The sequence below is a fragment of the Musca domestica genome, unplaced genomic scaffold, assembly GCF_030504385.1.
Source record: "Musca domestica strain aabys unplaced genomic scaffold, Musca_domestica.polishedcontigs.V.1.1 114, whole genome shotgun sequence".
Lineage (NCBI taxonomy): Eukaryota > Metazoa > Arthropoda > Insecta > Diptera > Muscidae > Musca > Musca domestica.
Window position 1 is genome coordinate 32236 of NW_026712144.1, and position 17761 is coordinate 49996.

Genomic DNA, 17761 nt, shown 5'->3' on the forward strand with positions numbered 1-17761 from the left:
CTATGCAGGTTCACGTCTTCGTATAGCCCCCATATAACGGTACCTCTCGATATTCGGTATGTTGATGATTTTTGCGACATTATTGACCGGAATTGTTTCAAATTTGATATTTGAAGTTCGAAATGGATACTACAGCCCAAGACAGAAAATCGTCTGTGCAGGTCCACGTCTTCGTAGCCCCCACATAACGGTACCCCCCGATATTCGGTATTTTGATGATTTTATCTACATTATTCACCGATTTTTTTTTAAGTTTTGCATTTGAATATTGTAATGGCTTATGACAAAAGTTACCTATGCAGGTCTGAATTTTTATCGGATATTATTGTTTTGGAGAATTGCTAAATTCGTTCCAAATGTTGGAGGGTATTCAAAGTTCGGCCCGGCCGAACTTACAGCTTTTTTACTTGTTATTATCGAAAAAAATCAATTTTGTAGCACAATTTTTTATCTGCAGTCTTGCGAATAAAATCGATAATCGATTCCAAATAATTATATTCTTAGCTTGTGTCTTGAGATTTCTCAAATTGTACATAAAATGGTATTTTTACATAATTCTAATTCTGGATATTTTAGATAGAATTTTTTTTGTAATTTAAAAAAAAGTACTACAATTTTTAGGTGTCGAAAAATATTTAGGATTTTAAATGTCCCAAAAACTGACAAATTTTAATTTTATTAAGGTATACCTATCTAAAAATTCGCTCCACATTTCCAATGATTTTTTCTACGAAATTATACGAAATTTAAAGCCAAATTGGAATCCCCACGTTTTGTTTCGGAAAATTATTTTCAAAAACTTTTTAAATTTATATCAAAACTTTTCTTACTTTAGAAAGTTTAACTCCTCAAATGTAAGGATTCTAATAATTGTTTCTAAAATAAAAGTTGGGAAATCTTTAATTATATCTAACAAATAATTGTTTCTCTTCTTCAATACTCTTTCAGGATCAATAAGTTTAAAACATTCAATGGATCCACCTAAAACATTTTTTCGTTTTTATTATTTTACTGCGTTATCGTCACTGGCTGCTATTGTTACTGTTGTGGAGGAACCAGAAAAAAATGTTAGATTCCAGTGCAACCACAAACAGCACTGGCTTCGTGTGTATGACTCTTCAGGAAATGAGCGTATGAGTAAGGTTTTGGTGGTCATGCTAATATTTTTGGGGGGTTTCCGTTGTGTGTACTCTCTGCCATTGAATGGTGGCTGTGTTCGAGAGAGCGAGGCAGAGAGAGTACTTACATATTTGTGAGCGGCATTTTACTCTGATTGAAAACGACATTCATGCAACCAACAGGAAAAATAACATTTTTGCGCTGGTTTCCTACTAGCTCTCACTCTCTACGGCGGTGTGTTGTGATTCACACTCTCTTGCTCTCTGGGTGAGTGTTAGACCATTGTTGTTGCCTCGTGCATATTTCGTTGGTGTCGTGCCAGTCAGCTAAACCGTACAACAAGCAACCAGCAGTAGTCATCTTTTGCTGTGAGTATAACATTCGCATAGAGTTTTTAAACGTCAGACGCGTTTTTTCTTTACAAGTTGTGGGTACTCAATTGCGCTTAATATACACACCAAAAGTAAAAGAAAGAACCATACAGCAACAACAACAAAAAAGAAACAATAAAACACACACACACACCCGTGCATACACATACACACACGCAAGAAGAAAGCAAATTAAACAAAAAAAAATAAAACAACAGCAACAAAAAATATTCCAAACCAAATGTAAAGAAAACGACAGCGGCAACAACGTCGTCTAGAAGAAAACCAAATAAAAAAATATTAATTCCAGTAATTAAACAAAAATAATATACAAAAAATAATTGCAACAACAAAATAGGAAGAAGGAAATCACAAAAAAGAAAATAAAATAATTAATGAAAATAAATTGCTTTTACTTTTTTCTCCATTAGAACCACAACCACAAATTGAAGGGGACATCCCACAAAATAAGTATAAAGATAAAATCAAGAAAAAGAAGAAGAAAACACAAAGAAAATAGTTAGCAAAAAATAAAGAAATATTGCAACGCCGAAGTTTGTGAATAAAATTTAGAAAAAATTCCAATTAAAAAAATAAAATCTATTTTTCTACTACTATCTATTATTTAAATAAAAAAAAAATCTTATAAGAAAATTTTTGGAATTTGTTCATAGAGCAAATAAGCAGTAAATTGAAATAATATGGTGCTTCATTTACAACAACAACAAAGAATAGTTTAAAATATTGTTAACCAGAAAAAGGAAATCTACAAAAAAAGAATTCAACAACAACAAAAAGAAGAAATAGCAAAATAAAGTGAAAGATATCGCCGCCGACGACGCCGTATTCCAGCTCTCACAGCCGCCCCCACACACACAACAACACATTAAAAGTGCAATATGTTTGCAAGGATTTAAAGGAAAGCGGAAATTAAACATTATAGCTTAGCGAAGAAAGAAAGTAAGTTCAGCTGGCATCCGTTGGATACCTATCTTTCGCTTAGTTTTTAATTATTTTACAACCTACGCAAAGCCCAGTGACGATGATGATGATGATGGCGGAGACGTTGACGACAATTATGATGATGATGATGATGTCGACGATAATAATTATGAATGTCTAAGTTCAATTTGCATTTTCCTAATGTCCGGCCAATGTCGGCAACGTCAACATAGACGAATCACCACCCCTCTGCCCGTCTGCCACCCAATCCCGGTGACTCCACATACCAACTTATCTATTTTTAGTTTCCATATGTTTACCAGTTTTTACTTCATCTTGGCCTGGCCTGTCATAGATGGTTTGAATTGGGTGCCACCAGCCACCCGGGTGGCGGGGTGTAAGGAGTTTACTTTTGATTACCACTATTTTTGTGTCTGTGACACTATGAAATTTTACCAGCATTGATTTGATGCCTTGGCAAAAAAATGTACAATATACAATTTTTAAGATAATTCCGCTACGTCTTTGCCCACCACTTCATCGTCATCATCATCACTAACATCGTCGTTGTCTTCTTCTTCTTTTGCGTCGTTGGTGTCTTATGGCTCCCCAAATCCCCCGTTCCTAGTCCAGTCATCAAAATCTACCAACAAAACATACAGACATCAGCAGTCTGCTAACCTACCTACCAACCAACCGAACCAACCAGCCAGCCAGCCAGTCAACCCAACCAAACAGTCAGTCAGCCAGCCAGCCGTACACACATCTATTCAGTTAGCCAATTTTTTTTATTTTTTGTTTTTCGTCTACAATACACGACCAACTTCTCTAGATACACAGAGTTGAAGATTGTGGCTACACTGAACGAAATAATTGTAGGAGCAGGAAAATTTAGGAGATTAAATTAAAATATTTGATAAAATATGAAGGATGTGGATAAGAATAAAATCATAAAAGAGGAATAAGGTTAAGACAGTTTTGTGAGCAAATTTGCATATTGGAAAAGTGCAGCTGCGCTGTTTGCAGGAATGAAGATGTTCATTGAACGGATCAGTTTTATGAGGAACTAATTCTGTTTTTGCTAAATGAAAATAGTTCATTTGTTCAATGTATTCAAAATTTTTAGCTGCTTATTTTGTTTTGATATTTACATAGATTCTGAAGAAATGAAGTGTGGGAATTTTCAATTGGCTATGTTTCAGTTTTGAGGATTCACACATATGATTGTGGTTACACTGAGCGAAATATTGATAGGAACAGAATAATAAGGAGATTTAATTAGAGTTAAAAAAGGGAAAAGGATAAGTATAGAGGCATTACAAAGGAAGGCAGCTGCTTTGTCAACCAGAATGAAGTTGTTTATTAAATATTTTATGTTTGTATGTTCAAGTTCACAAAAGGAACTAGTTGCTTTCGAATTCCTAGTTCCTGTGTTCTATTTAGCAAAAAAGTTTGAACGGGTTTTCAGATGCGTACAAACCATCATGTTTTGTCACTGGGATAATGATGCTGTTCATTAAACGGATCCTTCTCGCATGTTCATTTTCTCAAAAGGAACTAGTTACGTTATGTTGCGTCTATGTTCCATTTAGTCCACCATTTCTCGTGTGAGTTCTATATGCCTAGTTATTTTTACTGGCACCGGTTTTTATATACATATCGGAAAATTGCAGTTGCGATGTCTATAGGAATAATGGTGTTCACTGTAAGGAACTTTCATTCAAGTCCATTCCCTAAGTAGGAACTATTTCTGCTATGAAGTTCCCTTATCACACTTAGTTCACTATTTGTACCAGCTGTGCTGCCTAGAGGAGTAATATTCATTGAACGGCTCCTTCCCTTTTACTTTCATCTCTTCACAAAGATATAGTTCTGCTTTATAGTTCCATTGTTCAATATGTAGTTTACTATTTCTTGTGTGTTTTGGCTGCGTTGCTCCTTTTACAAGACAACTCATTCACACATTGCAGCGGAGCTGTTCACTAGTGTCACGAACAAATAAGAACCATTCAGCGAAAGGAACGATGTGAACTATATACAGTTCCTTTGTCCATTTAGTTCATTAACTTTATTTCGTCTTATCTCATCATTTTAGTTAATTTTACGTTATTGTTTCTGGCAAGACTAACAAGAAAATGTTTGTCTATTAAGAAAGCCATCGAATATACAAGCCCAGTGACGTTGTGTAGATTTTGTGAAATGAACGAACTATGGAAGTAAAAAAAATGGTATACCCAAAATAAACAATTGAACTTGAAGAAACGATAGAGTTGAAATGAACGGTTAAGCTAAATGCAACAGTTCAACTAAAAGGAACTAGATGAACCAACTAGTTCCTCTTCTGATTCCTAGATTACCCAATTCTACGATTCACAGAATGATGATGTTGATTCCAGAAGATGAACTGGTTTCCTTATTTCAATTAGTACATGATTTCCAATGTCTTCCAGCCTGCCAATTGTGGGAAATTTATATTAAAACCTGGTTTTAATAAAATATTAGTTTTAAACAGTTTTAATGATTTTGTTCACTGAATGGACCATCTAGCGTTAATTGTCTCAAGATGAACTAGTACTATTTCGCAAACTTTTTAGCAGCTTTTACTACTGTAGAATTGGACTGTTGGGAATCTAGGTGCACTGAAAAATGCTAAGTATATCATATTTATGTTTTACAAGGAGTATTCACTCGGGGGACATCCTCAGGGTAAAAGGAATACAATCGATTTTTTTTAATATAAACCATAGAAGCAATGTAGTTACGAACGTTTGAACTAGTCCATTTTGGAATACCACAACTCTAAACTCATACATTAAGTATAGTTGCAGGATGGAAAAACTTTTTTGTGAACTGAATTCACGAACTAGTTAAGTAAAAAAAAACCAAACTAAAGCTCTGAAATTTTTCAACGGCAGCGGTTCAGTGCAGAGTTCTGCATTTCACTGAACAACAACTTGGTTCAGACCTTATAGTTAATATGTGGTGAGCATGTGGAGGCTAGTTCAAAAGAATACACCTCACGTTCCTAAATGAATGAAGAGAAAATAATCACTGACTACCTAGAAATTCAAAGAGTAAATAAATACGTAAACCAGTGAGTGATTTTTAAACCACATAAGAATTGAACTAGTTCATTAGGAACAGCAGGTGAGTAAAGAGAGTTCATGGACACCCACTCACAAATAAAGTACTAACCGATTTCGTGAAATAATTTTACGTTTTCAATTTTTCTTTTAACAAAGTTAGCTAGAACTAACAAAATTAAAAAGAGATAGTTCAATTTGTTACTTCACTAAAAAAGATCGAAAAAAAACTGTCTAAATAAAACATGCAGCTCAGTTCGTTCGGGCCGAACTTTTAAACCCCCATCATTTGAATCTTGAATATTTTCAACAAACTCTTAAAATACCGTTTAAATGATAAGCTCTGTGCGGGAGCTATAAGGAGACGCGGACCTGCATAAATAATTTTTTGTCGTAGGCTGTAGAACCCATTATGATATTCAAATACGAAATTTAAAGCAATTTCGGCGAATAATGTCGCAAAAATCAAATATGGGGGGCTATACGAAGACCTGGATATGCATACGAAATTTTTTGTCATAGGCTGTAGTACCCATTACAAACTTCGAAATTTGAAACAATTTGGCTGAATGATGTCGTTAAAATACCGAATATCGGGAGGTACCGTTGTATGGGGGCTATAAGAATTCGTGGGGGGCTATAAGAATGGGCCATATCGTGGACCGATATGGCTCATTTACAAACATAACCTGTCTACTGGGAAAATACACAAGTGTGAAAACTTTCAGCCTTGTATCTCAATATTTTCGAAAGATTGTGCGATTATAACAGGAAGGCGGACATGGCATCTTAGAATTTTACGCTGATCCAGAATATAAATACTTGGTAGGGTCTATCATGAATGTTTTGAGGAGTTACAAACGGAAGACAAAGTTAATATACCCTCCAGAGAGGGGTGGGGGGTATAAAAACATAGAGGTCGAGTTATATAAACACCTTGTGGTCCTTTCCTCGAATATTGAGGCATTGATTACACATAACCCATAAATGACGAATGAAAAGACGAGCAACTGGACTATTGAATGAACTAACTAAGAACTTCAAATTTATATAACTGCAGTTAGACATTTTGTAGGTTACCGATAGAAGATCAATATTTAAAATGAAGATCAAATTCAATAATTTTCAGTGCATTTTGGAATTCGTGGTGCAAAGTCTACAATTTGGTAAAAAAGCTAGATGCCCGTCCGGATATATCCACAAAAATATATGCACCGATTTGAACAAGTGTTTTGGTAAACAATTTGTGATTTTGGGAATGTGAGTTTCTTTTAAATGTTCTTCTTTATATCTATCTAGGCGTGGCACTATTTTGTGGTTTTTCTATTTGTGTTTTTAAGACGAAAATATTGTGAGCCAATGTTAAAACCTTTTGCACGTTTTCACACTTGCACAAACAATTCCACATCACTACAGCGTCAAACACTTGGCTTCAAACAAGAACATCATGTGGTTTGTTTCAATAGTCGCTTGACATTTTAGCCAAAATATTGCGATCTGTTTTGTTGCTGTTGGTTTTGCATCCGCAGTCAAAATTTTACACTTATTTTCAAATGCAAAAAAAATATTTGTGTGTATATCGTATATATGTATGCGTACATATTTATGTATAAATAGAATGAATGCATTTATCATATCTATCATATTTATATCGAACAAAGGGAATCACTTATTGTTGCCACATACGAATCGAACTGATATCAGAAAAAACTCGATTATAAGATAACGGTGATTGTTCACCACCGCCACCACCATTCTCCGGCGTATCTCTTATCGTTTTGGAGGCTATAAAAAAAGAGTTTTGTTTTTCAAATGATGACTAATTTTCGAGGCAGCTTGTATTAGTCGAGGGATATACCCACAATGACTGATATGAGGGTATTTAGTGAAAAAAAAAAAAAAAAAAACAAAAAATAATCAGCGTTATTTGGGAATATTGTTAAAAGGGTCAGGAGGGGTTATTTATTAATGCAAAAATTTGTTTAGTTCGAAAAGAAAGGTCAATAACACAGTACCACAAATTTAATGGGGTTATGGGGTAAAGAAGTTTTATATTAACCCCGCCTATTAAAAGTATAGTATTTGAACAAAGAAGCGTGGATCGAAATCAAAGATGTGTAATATCTTTCCACTCTTTCTACTACTTTTTTTATAGAAGATAAAAAATCATATCCGCAATATATCTGCATTACTTTTAGGCCTCAAACCCGGGCAGTATCCACCTACTCTTCTGGTACCGCGCTTAAAGTCAATCTCTTGAGTCTAAATTTTAAATTTTCATAACTCTCATGAATATTAAAATTATTCACCGGCTTTCTTTGAACATTTCACATTGAGTTAACGTTGTCAATATTAGGTCCAATGTAAAAAAAATAATTTACATCGGACCCTTCCTTCTACCCCAACACTATTCCCTCCGGCCCCACCCTGCAAAAATGAAAAAGTAAATCACCCCTAGAGCAAATAGAACCCATAAAACACATTAAATGAGAAGATTTAAGACAAATCGTTCGGTTGTTGTTTCCCATACATGTAGAATGCTTGAAACCCGTAAAAAATGCATTCAACTGATGACTAACGAAATATGACTGTTATCTGGGCTTACCTTGCGGACAGGATTTTTTCAATATATTAAAATTCTAAAATATCAAATTACAGCAAATTATACATTTCATCTGAAAACCTTTACAACAACTACAGGGTGAGATAAAAAAAAAATGCAACAAAGTCAAACACCATAATTTATACATATTTTTTTAAATTGCAGAATAAGTTACGATTTTTTCGAATTGGTCACCTTTGGTACGAATTATGACATTCAAACGGCCAATGAAACCGTCATACGCTGCCGGAATGTTCCGCTGTGGTATTTTGGCCCATTCCCGGCGAAGCGCTTGCTTGAGGTGATCAACACTTTGATAATTTTTAGTGCCAACCTTGCCTTCCAAAATACTCCAGGCACAATAGTCCAACGGATTGGTATCCGGAAATTTTGGTGGCCATTGTGCACTGGAAATGAAGCGAGAAACCACATTTTGTAACCATTCTTGAGTGGCGCGTGATGAGTGCGATGGTCCTGAGTCCTGTTGGAATGTCCAAGGTCTGCGGCCAAAATGTTTGGGTGCCCAAGGCTTTAATACACCCTCCACAATATTTTCGTGATAATATTCGGCATTTATTCTGATAGTTGATTTATTCCACGGTCGATTAATACCAGCGGAAAGCGACCATCGGCTGTTATGGCGGCCCACACCATCACCGAGGCTGGCGCTTGAGTTCTGGTGGCCAACCGAAGGTACACATCTTCAGTTGACCTCTTTGACAAGCAAACACAATCATTTTGTTTGTTTACAAACTGCTGGGCAACGAATGTTTTCTCATCGGAGAAAACCAACTTCGGCAGTTCACCACTTTCGGCCAAGCGAAGCGACTCTTTAGCTCTGTTGAGCCTATTTTATTTCTGTTGCGGTGTAAGTTCTTGCACTTTTTTGAATTACAATGGGTTTACCCCGAGCTCATTTTCGGGCTACGCTACCAGTATCACTGTAACGAGCGATGGTACGAGGCACAAAATATTTATTCACATTTAAATGCTGGGGTGCTCTAGCGATAGCCACTTGTGGTTTTCCTGTCAAACATAAAGAAATCACACTATCCCGCTTGAATTCCATCATGAATACCTTTTTTTCGAAAATTCTCACCAAAATGTTTTTGTACGCTTGTAAACAATATAATGCGCTGTCACTGGCATAATTTTAACAGCTGTCGGACGACTGGCTTAGAAATGGCAGCAGTCTGAAGTTGGTTGCAGTTTTTTCATCTCACCCTGTATGTATAGGTCCACGTTTTCGTATAGCCCCCACATATAGTACCTCCGGATATTCAGTATTTTGATGATTTTTGCCACATTATCTAAGGATTGGTCTTAAAATTGGTATTTGTAGTGCAAAATGGGTTCTAGCTCCGGTGGCAGAGGATTGAATATTTAGGCCCACGTTTTTCTAAAGCGCACACATAACGATACCCACCGATAGTCACCTAGTCACTTTTACCCACGAAATTTTTACAAATTTGGTATTTAAGAAGACTTGGTAGATGACAGTCTTTGAAGTATACAATTTTCTATAGAGGTTCCCGTTGTTCGTAAGACATTAGTATGGTCGTAAGACATACAAATTTTAAGTCATATGGGCCCCCAACACACTTCCTTCTGGGACACCGTGTTGGAAATGTTTCCATTTACTCTTTTCATCGCCAACGTTCAGATATTGTAGTCGATCGCTTTAAAGTTGCTAAAGACTAACGGCATATCTTGCCTAAACAGTGTATTGTGGTCTACAAGGATGAATATCTTCCGACATTTTTTTCATTTTACACGTAAAAGTGATATTTTCGATAGTTCATCCCAAAATACAGGTAGATGCATCAAAAATTGGGAACATTGATATGTCTACATTTATAAAATGCTTTGTCAAAAATAAGTAGATTTTTATGTGTTTTCTTAAACGACGCAAATCAAAGGTTGTTCTGATAAGTATTTTTCAACAATTTTTACAAATTACAATAATTTTTCATTCAAGGTTTTCAATTTTAAAATCAGTTTGACAGTTGATTGTACCAGCAGCTGTGTCGATGCGACTACCTGTATTCTTCTACCATGGTGTAGCCCTTGAAATGGTTCCAAATGTATTTCTAGATGCATTCATATCCATCTTATGATAAAGATCAGCTGATATTCGGAATAAAAATAACTCGGAAATTTAAATATCCATTTCTCTTCCCTGTCCTGTAGACTAGTGTTATTTATCGTCTACTGCCGCCGAAAGACGGTAAATATCTATAGTTGTTTGGATGGTGGATACAAGTACTACAAGTATGTGTATGCAGTTGTGGTGGATGGCTGGCTGGCTGCCTGCCTGTCCCGTTGAATGGATGGATGGTAATCTTTATTGTTGTTACTGTGTGTCGGTCGGTTGGTCGTGTGACGCCCTAAAAGTTGCTGTTTTGTTAGAGAAAGAAATCTCTTGGTTTTTGTCTATGCTCTCCAAACAAAAATTCCCCTCTGGGCACACACTCACAATTCGCTCATTTACAACAAACCGGCAATGGAACGAACTCGCTGTGTTGGTGTTGGTGTGGTGGTGGGGCACATGAAATTCATATAAAATCAACTACTCTTCTCTCATTACTATTTGCTGCTCTAATCATTGCTTTTATTCTCATTTCATCAATTACTCTCGCAATGATTCACTCAGCTACGCATTTTTGCTGAGTGTGTGTGCGAGTGCGAGTGTAAGTGACTGCTGTGTAATTTGTTAGTGTAGCGAAATGCCGTCTGAAGACGACGATGTCGTTGGAGATGGGGATGGTTGTGATGATGACGACGATGGTTATTTTGTTATTGTTATTTATAGGATCTCCACCAAACCACCCACCATTGCCGCCACCCCTTTTCTCCCCGCATTGTCTCGTAACTAAAGTACTTTTCAATGTAGCATTGTTGCCATAGCTCACTTGCTTTGTTGTCCGCATTACTCTCTGTGGATAATGTCTCGAAAGTAAGCGTTCGTCCGTCCGTCCGACCGACCGTCGAACCATCCAGCCAGCCAAACTCTGTTGTTATTCATTTATTTATGTTTATTTTTGCTAAACACAAATGTGAATGCCATTGCAGGAGAAGGCTATTGTTAAGAAATATTCCTCTGTTTTTTTGGTTAAGATTTCTTCCATTTTATGGTTATTTTTTGTGTGGACATTCGGTCTCCTTGCCTGCTTCGTTTGCTCGTAAACCCTCCCCATTTTGAAGTTTCCTTTTTTCGCATCGTCACCCCTTCCAAATGCCGGCAAATTGTTGTTGTGATGGGTTCATGTCGTTGCTTTGCGGCAAATAAATATAATGCCGGTCGGTCGGACGGTAACTTTATTCCATAAAGCATTTTATGCGTAATTGATAGGATTTTTATTTTATTTCTTTTTTTGCTAGATTTCGTGCTTCGTTTTTTATTTCGGATTAGGGGGCAAACGTGTCACATTTTGTAATTGATTTATACAATGCAGCATATGAGTCGTACGAGGGCTGGTTCACTCAATTAGTAATTCCAAATATGCTAATGTGAAATATGAAATTTACATGTCCTAACATGCTATGTTGAGCAAAAAGAAAAAAAATCCACGAAAGCCAAAGGTCATTCTGAATTATTGGCGTTATAAATTAAGAAAATAAAAAATAAACACCTTACCGGAAATAATGAATAATTACCAAGACCATAAACCTAATTAAGGATTAGAAGGTTGTTTTTTGGGGTAATAAAGCAGAAATTATGGTAAGCCAATGATTGGAATGCAAGTTATAAATATATCTTAAGCTTGTTAGGGCCCATAAAAAATTGTGTGTAATAATAAACCTGGTAAGGTTTTTTATTTATTCTAACAATTAAAACAATGTTCCTTTGCTGCTACAAGGGCTTAGAAGCTCATAAAATTTCCTATGCCCAGTAACAAAGTATTTAAAATTTCTACGTTTTAAGAAATAAACTCTATATTTTGTTCAAAGGGAGTCAGATCCTTTACCAAACCTACAATAAAGTATTATCGTAAATGTACTAAATTTATCTAGCAAAGACAAAAACCATCCGAATTTTACTGTGACTCAGTATAGGGTCATTGAGAGAGATCGGAAGGTTGATTAATGCATTATGCCCTCCAACTTGAAAAGTAAGGTATATTACCTTGTCTTTTCATTTGTAACATCCAAGAATGTTCGTAGTAGACCTCCTAAAGCATATATTTTCATGATCAGCTTAAAATTCAAAGTCATTTTTAAAACATTTTTTCACAGATTTGTCTGAAAATTGGTATTTGTAGGTGTGGTGAAATACTGTAGGTATTGGTCCACGCTTTGGTATAGCCCCATATAATGGTACCTCCCGATTTTTGGTATATTGATGATTGTTGCCACATTTTTCCAAGGATTTTTCTAAATATTGGTATTTGTTGGTCATAATGGGTTTTAGCGCCGGTGGCGAAACATTGCATGTATAGGTCCACGATTTCGTATAGCCCACATATAATGGTACCTCCCGACATTCGGTATTTTGGTAGTTTTTGTCACATTCTTTTACGGATTTGTCTAAAAATTGGTATTTGTTGGTCATACTGGGTTCTGGCTGCGGTGGCGAAACATTGTATGTATAGGTCCACGTTTTGGTATAGCTCCCATATAACGGTACCAACATATATTCAGTATTTTGATGATTTTTGCCACATTTCTTCGCGGATTTGTATAAAAGTTGGTATTTTCAGGTCATAATGGATTCGAAACATTGTATATTCAGGTCCACGTTTTGGTTTAGCTGCCATATAACGGTACCTCTCTATATTAGGTATATTATCTTGATTGTTTTCGCCACATTTTTTCACGAATTTGTCTAAAAATTTGTAATTGTAGGTAATAATAGATTATAGCTAAAGTGGCAAAATATTCTTTGTATAGGTCCACGTTTTAAAAATTGGTAATTGTAGGGCTAATGGGTTCTAGCTCCGATGGCGAAATTTTGTATGTATAAGTCCACGGTTTCCTATAGCGCACATACAACGATACCCACCGATGTTTGGTATTTTAATAATCCTAGTCACATTTACCCACGAATTTGAAGAAGATTTAGTAGATGACAGTTCTTGAAGTATTAAATTGCCTATATAGGTTCCCATTTTGGTATGGCCCCCACATAACGGCCTTACCCACAAACGGTCTTATTGGTATATGTAGTTTAAAGTGGAACACGTTTTAATTTAGATATTTTTATAAAAAAATGTTTTCTTTACCCAATGGTGGAGGGTATTAAAAGTTCGGTCCTGCCGAACTTAATGTTATTTTACTTGTTATCGATATTTTGGACCCGATTTCTTATTTCCTCCAAAAAGCCGAAAGGGACCATTATTTGAGTGCCTTTCAAAATGCTACAATATATGTGGTTATTTTTCGTGGGTCTAGAGGTATGGGTTCCTGAACCCAGACAACCCGATTCTTTTCAGAACCAAAGTTTTTCTAAATTTGATACTCTTCTAGTTAGTCGGCTGTCGGTTGGGGCTTAAGACATTCTCCTGTGGGTATATTCAACACCGGTTACGCGAACTATGGAGGGTACATTAGTTTGTCATTCCGTTTGTAGCCCCTCCTAACATACATTTTGGTTTACACTGCCTCTTGCATATTTTCTTCTTCTTTTGATTTATGTTAAAATTTTAAACCTCATGATTTTTCATAAAAAACTCGTTCTAATTTAAGATTTTCCAAAAATCTCATACCAAATTGTTCCATGGTTATACTCAAAATAATAGCCCACAAGAATAATGGCATTAATTGAATGCATTAATCCTGTACCCAATTGTTTCTGTTTATAGGAAATGTCAAACTCATAACTTGAAATTTAGCATTAATATTTAACCCACACAATTACCCACACATTAGGGCATTTATGTGTGTGCGTGGGGATGTTGCGTCTATACCGGATATAAGAAACATTTTGCCTGGAAGTAATGATTTTCTATTTAGCAAAGATTTATCATTGTAATTAACTTTGATTTACAGTACGACGATGAAGATGAATGGTGGGAGAATGACTCGTCACTCTTCATAACAAGGTCTAATGGTGAAAATAGCATAGGTACATAATATTGGTAATAATTTGAGGGGAAAGCTCATATCCATGAAATGAGCATTAATTTACCGAACATGAAACCATTTTTAAGGTATCCTTAAAAACCCCTTAATACGACTTTTTGATGATTTTTTCTGGCAATTCTATTCGCGTGTGAGTTGTCTCCTATTTCTAGAAGATCAGTACACTCATTTCTAGAGAATCGGTACATGGACCTAAAGGTCTCCGCATAGAAAACTAAAAGGGTTTTTCATGGAAGAACAAAAGGTATTCTTATAGAAAAGATCAAAAACCCTTCGCATAAAAGACTAAAAACTCTTCTCATTGAAGACTGAAAGGTCTTTTCATGGAAGACTAAAATGTTTTCTCATGGAAGACTAAAAGGTCTTCTCATGGAAGACCAAAAAGTCTTCTCATGGAAGGCTAAAATGTCTTCTCATGGAAGACTATAAGGTCTCTCATGGAAGGCAAGAAAATTTTTTCTTAAAATGTCAAAATTCTAAATGGACTTTTCATAGAAAACAAAGAGATCTTCTCATAGAGGACTTATAGTTCTTCTCATGGAAGACTAAAAGTCTTTCACTTAGAAGACTAAAATAGTCTTCTAATGGAAGACTAAAAGATCAGAGGAAACTAAAACATCTTCTCAGAGACGACTAGAAGGTATTCTCAGAGGCGACTAAAAAGTCTTCTCAGAGAAGGCTAAAAGGTCCTCTCAGTGAAGACCATAAATCGTTTCAGAGAAGACGAGATAATCCCTCCCTCATGGGAGGCTAAAAAGTATTTTCATGGAAGACTAAAAGATCTAAAAGATCAGATGAGTATAAAAGATTCTCTCAGCGAAGACTAGAAGGTCCTCTCAGAAAAGACTAAATGTCCTCTCAGAGAAGACTAAAAGCATTCTGAGAGAAGGCTAAAATGTCTTCTCAGAGAAGATAAAAAGGTCTATACGACCATAAATCGTTTCAGAGAAGACGAGATAATCCCTCCCTCATGGGAGGCTAAAAAGTATTTTCATGGAAGACTAAAAGATCTAAAAGATCAGATGAGTCTAAAAGATTCTCTCAGCGAAGACTAGAAGGTCCTCTCAGAAAAGACTAAATGTGCTCTCAGAGAAGACTAAAAGCATTGTGAGAGAAGGCTAAAATGTCTTCTCAGAGAAGATTAAAAGGTCTATTCAGTGAAGACCATAAATCGTTTCAGAGAAGACTAGATAGTCTTCTCAGAGAAAACTAAAAGGCCTTCTCAGAAAAGACTAGAAGGTCCTTTCAGAGAAGCCTAAAAGGTCCTCTTAGAGAAGATTAAAAAGTCCTCGCAGAGAAGCTTAAAAGGTCATCTCAGAGAAGACTAAAAGGGTCCTCTCAGAAAAGACTAAAAGGTCTTCTCATTGAAGACTAAAAGGTCTTCTCAGTGAATACCATAAATCGTTTTAGAGAAGACTTTTAATCTTCGCAGAGAAGACTAAAATACTTTCTCATAGAAGACTAAAAGTTCTTCTCATAGAAGACTAAAAGTTCTTCTCATAGAAGACCAATAGGTCTTCTCAGGGAAGACTAAAAGATAGCCTTCCATTAGAAGACTAAATGATCTCGAATTTAAGTAGATCTACCTATGGAATTCCATATTTGCTGCAAATTAAAAATATATGCGGCAGCTTGAACCTCTCTCTTCAACCTCTACTGGCATCTGGACCTCAGCTGACGCAGAAAAAAATGATTTTATATTCCACCACACAAAATAGCCAACATCGGCATATATTCTCCGCTTCCAATTGCACTCGAATGAAACTAGTATTAAAGGATATTCACGAAATCTCCTCTATCACTCATCTCGCTGTCAGTGAGTGTGTTGTTACATCACTTGACACTCTAATTAATGGTGTACGAGCGAATGAATGAACACAAGTATGGATGAAATATTAAAAAAGGAAAATCCACAAACACACACACACAAACAACACTCTGATCGCTTATTTCACATATTGCAAATTAATGGGTTTTCCATATTAATCTTTTCATCCTTGTCGAAGTTTTCCATGTGGCTTTCACTTTCTCTGGTTTCAATTTTTTTGCTTGTTTGTTTCTTTTCGGCATTATTTAGTCCATGGTGAATGAAATAAATTAATATCTGACTTTAATACCATAGAGAGTTAACATATTCAGGCTTCGAATATACAAGAATCCCCTTTAGGCTTTTATTATTTCGATTTACATACACACTCACCCTCACGCACATATATTCGCTGATGAAGGTAATAGGATCGGGGAGTGTTGGCAGTAATGATGCCCTGCTACTCAAGTAAAATCGTTTGAGGTTTCGTTTTTTTTATCATCTTCTGGTTCTTTTTCTCCTTCTTCTTGGCTTTTGTAGCAAATCTTTAGCTGACAATAAGAAATGATGCGAACTTCAGTGTTGGCCAAGGCATATACCCCCCTTCCACCACTCCGATTCATTTCTCCTTTTTTCATTTTCCGAGTTGTTGTTGTGGTTTTGTTTTATTCTCTCTCCCACACACGACCCAACGTCAAGAACAATGGCAACCTACATCCATATCCTTTCACAAGGAAACTGTAACACACACACACACACTCTTACATTTTAAGAAAACATTCATCCATCTTCACAGATTTGTGGGCTCTCATTCGCACTTGAAGGCGCACATGCCAGGATAATAGGGTCAACCACCAAGTGAGTTTAGCAGTGAAGGATGTTTTTTCTTTCTTTTTTGGCATCTAAATAATTTGAAACTTGTAATGCAAATGACGAACCTCTTAAAGCAAAATCACTTATCACTTTTGTTTGAAGAAAAAAAAAACAATAAACGGAAAATATCTTTATATTACTTTTAAAAGTTTTATCGTGGTGCGTTGTTTTTCATGTTTCTTTTAAATATTTTATTTGATACCGAAAAAACAAAATGCCTTTACAACCTAACAAATAACTACTTCACCCAACTGTTACCCACAAATCTTCTTTTAACCTCTTAAATAACTACAGAGTCAGTCTTCTTATACGAAGGGGACCAGCAGGCGACCAACAAGCAAAGCACACATTCGACAAGGGGGAGGAGGAAAGCAGCCTCAAAGTATAAGATGTGGTTTTTGTCAAGAACACTGCTGCTGCTACTGTTGCGATGGCGATGTTCTTGTTTCTTTCTTTTCAAGGTGTTTTTATTTTCTTTGTTTTGCCCACGTTTTTGTAATTTTTTAGACCATCAGAATACCCATAGAAGAATTAGGGGAGGTGAAAATTTGCAACGCACAAAAAATGTGAAAAAATGAATATTACTCGCCGCCTAGTAATATACAGTTGAGGGTAATACAGTAGCAGTGGCAACTTTAACCTGTAAGGAAAGCAACAAAACCGGGCGGGGCCGGATATATGATACCCACACCACTATGCATATTTAGTACATCCCTTGTAAAATAAAGGTTTATATTGCAATTTCTGAGCTCTATGAGATATCTGGTAAAAATATCATTATGGTAGTGTTCATTTTCCGAAAGTTGGAGATTTAAACACTTAATCAGATAGAGCATATATATGGGATGAAATTTGAAATTCTTGCTTATATGCTAAACTCGAT

General features: G+C 35.9%; 1 protein-coding gene across 6 annotated transcripts in view; it reads left to right on the forward strand.

The window, feature by feature from the left end:
• Nucleotides 1-1356: 1356 nt before the first annotated feature.
• LOC131800427 (protein alan shepard-like) overlaps nucleotides 1357-17761 on the forward strand; it is a 54058-nt gene continuing 37653 nt past the window's right edge. For 4 of the 6 annotated variants that reach the window (XM_059132185.1, XM_059132190.1, XM_059132189.1 and 1 more), the window contains exon 1: nucleotides 1494-2450. The gene's annotated coding sequence lies outside the window, so the exon portion shown is untranslated. The other 2 variants (XM_059132187.1, XM_059132188.1) reach the window with 2 other exon arrangements.